Below are 5,534 nucleotides of genomic sequence, written 5' to 3'. Positions count from 1 at the left end.
GGTCAGAGAAAAAGAGGAAGACCCCAACGAGATGGATCGGCCAGGTGGCATCATTGATGGCATCAAGCATGGCAGTGGTAGTGAGGTTGGCCCAGGATCAGACATTGTTTCATTCTGCTGTGAATGGGGTCACTATGAGTCGGTTCCGACTCGATGGCACCTGACAACAACAACAACAACAAGCTACAGATAACATTAAGGAGAATGAGTGTTCCCGGACACTTAATTGTGCTTGTAGGGAAGCTGTACATAGACCAAGAGGCAGTTGATAGAACAGAACAGTAGGATACCATATGGTTTAAAATCAGTAAAGCAGTACTAGAATACTGGTCTGGTGCTGTAGGTTAATGCACAAGACTGCAAAGCCATTTGAACTGCAAGGTCAGTGGTCCAAGCTCACCAGCTGCTCTTCAGAAATCCAATACAGGGTCATGATGGGTTAGAACAGACTGGACTGCACTTAACAACAACAATGAGCACCAGTTAATACCACTATTATTCAAATTTATGCACAAACCACTAAAGCCAGTGGGGCTTAAATAGAAGAATTCTACAACTTCTTCAATCTGAAATTGGTCAAACATAATTATTGGTGATTGGAATGCAAAGGTAGGAAACAAAGAGGAAAGATCAGTAGTTGGAAAATATGTATTTGGTGATAGAAATTATGCTGGTGATCACATACATGATAGAATTCTGCAAAACCAAGGATTTGTTCATTTCAAGTATCTTTTTTAAACAGCATCAGAGATGGCTATACAAATAGACCTCACCAGGTGAAATACACAGAAATCAAATTCACTACATCTGTGGAAAGAGACAATGGAAAAGCTCCACATCATCAGCCGAAACAAAGCCAGGGACAGATTGTGGAACAGACCATCAATTGCTTTTATGCAAATTCAAACTGAAGTTGAAGAAAATGAAAACAAGTCCATGAGAACAAAATATGACCTTGAATATATCCCACCAGAGATCATCTGAAGAACAGATTTAATATATTAAACATTAAAGAGTGAAGACCAAAAAAGTTGTGGGATGACATCAAGAACATCATATAAGAAGAAAGCAAAAAGTCATTAAGAAGACAAGAAAGAAGGAAAAGATCAAAATGGATGTCAGAAGAGACTCTGAAACTTGTTCTCCAGCATAGAGATGCTAAAGCAAATGGAAGAAATGAGGAGGTACAAGAGCTGAACAGAAAATTCCAAAGGACAGCTCCAGAAGACAAGATCAAATATTACAAAAAAAAAAAAAATGTGCAAAGACATGGAGTTAGAAAACCAAGTTGGAAGATTGCACTCAGCATTTCTCATGCTGATGGAACAGAAGAAATAATTCAAGCCTTGGCTTTTGATATTGAAGGATTCTCTGGGCAAATTATTGAATGATGCAGAAAGCATCAAAAGAAGATGGAAGGAATACACAGAATTACTGTTATAAAAAGGAAATTGTCAATGTTCAACTGTTTCAAGAGGTAGCATATGATAAAGAGCCAATGATACTGAAGGAAGAAGTCCAAGGTGCATTGAATGAATTGGCAAAGAACAAGGCATTGGAACTGATGGGATACAAATTGAAATCCTTCAAGAAAGTGAAGTAGCACAGGAGTCACTCACTCATCTATGCCAAGAAATTTGCAAGACAACTATCTAGCAAACTGATTGGAAGAGGTCCATATTTGTGCCCATTCAAAAGAGAGGTGACCCAATGGAATGCAGAAATCATTGGACAATATCTTTGATATCCCATGAAAGTAAAGTTTTATATTGACAGAGAACTTCCATACATTCAAGCTGGATTCAGAATAGGAAATGAAAAAAGGGATCTCATTGCTGACATCAGATGGACCTTGGCTGAAAGCAGAGAACACCAGAAAGATGTTTACCTGTGCTTTATTGACTACACAAAGGCCTTCAATTTTGTAGATCATGACAAGCTATGCACTCATGTGAAGTATGAGTATTTCGGAACACTTAATTGTGCTCATGAAGAACCAGTCCAAAAACCAAGAGACAGTTGTTCCAACATAACATGGGAATAATGAATGGTTTAAAATTAACAAAGGTGTGCTACAGGGTTATATTATTTTACCGTACTTATTCAGTCTGTATGCTGAGCAAATAATCAAAGAAACTGGATTATATGAAGAAAAATGTAGTGTTAGGATTGTAGGAAGACTTATTAACAACCTGAAATATGTAGATGATACAACCTTGCTTGCTGAAAGTGAAGAGGAATTAAAAGACTTACTGATGAAGATCAAAGACCATACCCTTTGATATGGATTGTATTTCAATGTAAAGAAAATAAAAATCCTCATCATTGAAGCAATAAACAACATTTTTATCAATGGAGAAAGGATTGAAGTTGTCAAGGACTTCATTCTTCTTGGATTAACCATCAACACTCATTGAAGCAGCAGTCAAGAAATCAAACGACGTATTGCATTAGGCAAATCTGCTGCACAAGACATTTTTAAAGTGTTGAAGAGCAAAGATGTCACCTTGAGGAGAAAGGTGCACCTGATCCAAGCCATAATATTTTCAATAACCTCATATGGATGTGAAAGCTGGGCAGTGAATAAGGAAGATCGTAGAAGAATTGATGCCTTTGTATTGTAGTGTTGGAGGAGAATACTAAAGGTGCCATGGACTGCCAAAAGAACCAATAGATTTGTTTTGGAAGAAGTGCAGCCAGAGTGCTCCTTGGAGTCCAGGATGGCCAAACTTCATCTCTCATACTTTGGACATATTGTCAGGAGGTACCAGTCACTGGAGAAGGATATCATGTTTGATAAGGTGTAGGGTCAGAGCAAAAGAAGAAGACCCTTATTGAGGTGGATTGGCAAAGTGGCAGCATAATGGGCTCAAGAGTGGAAACAATTGTGAGGTTAGCCCAGGACTGGGCAGTGTCTCGTTCTGTTGTGCACAGGGTTGCTGAGTTGGTCCCGACTCAATGGCACCTAGCAACAAGAGCATAGACAATTGACAAAGCAATGTCAAGGTGTGGTCTGTAGCATTTGCTAATTTCCATGATATTGAAACTGTATTGTGCCCAATATCAGGCCCATAATACACTACTGTGTGGAGTTGGAAGGAGATGTCCAGTAGCACACTGTTACAGTTTGTATTGTGTGCCACCAAAATACATGTTGTTGTTGTTATGTGCCATGGAGTCAGTTCCGACTCATAGAGACCCTGTACAGGGTTTCTGAGGCTGTAAAGTTTTCTGGGAGTAGGAAACCTCATCTTTCTTCTGTGGAACAGCTGGTAGTTTCGAACTGCTAACCATAAGGTTCACAACCCAATTCATAACCACTACATGACCATGGTAAAGTCCTAATTCCCATACCTGTAAATGCTACTTTGAGGAAATTAGTTTTTATTTGCAAATGTTTTTAGTCAACAGAGTCATACTAAGTAGAGCAGGGGCTGATCCCTTCTGAGTAGTGTCTTATAGAAAGAGAGTTAAGCCAAAGGAAAGACAGACACTATATGATGACCAAGATAGGTATATCCATAAGGAATAAAATAACTCCTAGGATTGTCAGCAACTACAAGAATATGAAACAGATCTATTCTCTAAGCATCTGGAAGGAACTGAGATGGTCAACAACTTTATTTGGACTTCTAGCCTCCAGACCTGTTCAAAATTAAATGTCTTTTAAAAAGCCATCCAATTTGTGATATTTTGTTATGGTAGCACCAGCAAATCAAGACAGATGTTGGTAACAAGATTGGTGTACTTCTGTAACAAACAACTAAAAATGTGGAAGTGACTTGGGAATTGTGTAATAGTTAACAACTGGAATAGCTGCATCTTCAAGATTTTGCTTAGAAATCTCATCAGCAGAATATCTAAGTTCATCAATTATAAGGTTTGCTTTTCATAAAACTCTCAAACACAATTCAGGCAAGTTTTTCCCCATTCTAAAACAAATATTTCTTTCTTTCAATGTTCAGTATTATGTTCATAATTTCCTTTTAATGTCTCACTACAGGTTCAGTTATGGGCTCCTGGTGTGGCGTTGTAGGATCAGCACTGGGATTGCAAACCACAAATTAGGCAGTTCAAACCACCAGCTGCTTCTCAGAAACCCTATACAGACTTGTTATGTGTCAGAACCAACTCGACAGCACTTACCAAAAAATGTTAACTTAATCCATTTATTTTCCACATTTCTAACAACATTCTGTTCATGGTAGCAAAAGCTTTTTCCAGAGCTCTCAATTTTTTATGAGCCCTCTTCAGATTTATCCTTAATTCTGGCAACTCTACCAACTCTCTCTTCAAGAAAATCTAGGGTCTTACTATCAAGTGCCTCATAATTCTTCCAGGCTCAATCCATTGTTCAGTTCCACATTTTAGGTATTTTAAAGAGCAACACCTTGCTTCTGATGCCAAATTCTGTTATTTACCTGGTGGTGGTAATAGTTGTGTGCCACAAAGACAGTTCTTGTTCATAGTGAGTGTGTATAGGGTTCCAGAGTCTGTAAATCTTTAAGGACTCAGAAAGCCTAATTTTTCTCCTGCAGCATGACTGGTAGATTTGAGCTCCTAACTTTGTTGTTAGTTGTCTAGTGCTGTTATCACACAAATACCATGAATGAATGATTTAAAGAACAGACATTTTTTTTTCTCTCAAGTTCTAAAGACTAAAAACTCATGCTATATTAATCCTTTCATGATATTTCTTTTGGCACAACTGTCCTGTAGATGTTACTTACTGCTATTATTATTGTTTTAATTGTCCTATTTTAACAAAAGGTCATTCTAGACCTCATATAAAACGGAATTTTATTGATTAAATTATTTCCTTCTATTTGCAACTGCTTTCTCTAGAAGAAAAAATATGGTGGCAGCTCTATGGGAAAAGAGGAGCTCTCTTAGTGTAGTGGTTAAGAGTCAGACTGGTAACCTCAAGGTCAGCAGTTTGAAACTACCAGTGGTTCCATAGATGAAAGATGAGGCTTTCTGTTTCTGTAAAGATTTACAGCTTTAGAAACCATAAACAGGGTTGCCATGAGTTGGAACTGACTCCATGGCACATAACCACCTAAACACCATATGGGAAAAATAATTCCCTTTTCTAGATCAATTCGGAGAGGAAGAATAAATAAACATGAAAAACTACATGGTCAAGAGGAAGGACTTGATGGCAGGTAGGATAGAGGTACAGTAAAGATCTCTGTCAGCAAAACCACAGAATACCACGTGATATGGGTTCAGGGAAGAGCTCCAAAACCCTGAGCCACCCATGTAGGAATATTTAAAAAGTTTGAAGGCTTATAACTAGTAGAACTTGTAATTGAAGTAAGAAATCTCTTGCTTTAGAATCTGCTGGGCTCAGAGGCCTGTAGCCAACCAGTTGGGTAAGACCAAAAGGCAAGATCAAGTGGGGGAACAAGCAGATCCACTATGGAATAATGCCACGGGAATCTCGGAGCAAAGGCAGACAAAATAGTTTGTCAGTTTTGCTCTGTTTTGATTTTTTTTTTTCCTTTGGTGTCTGTTCATTGCTCCCCCCTCCC

Source organism: Chrysochloris asiatica, unplaced genomic scaffold (assembly GCF_000296735.1).
Source record: "Chrysochloris asiatica unplaced genomic scaffold, ChrAsi1.0 scaffold00318, whole genome shotgun sequence".
Classification (NCBI taxonomy): Eukaryota; Metazoa; Chordata; class Mammalia; order Afrosoricida; family Chrysochloridae; genus Chrysochloris; species Chrysochloris asiatica.
Note: the sequence above shows the minus strand (reverse complement) of the source record.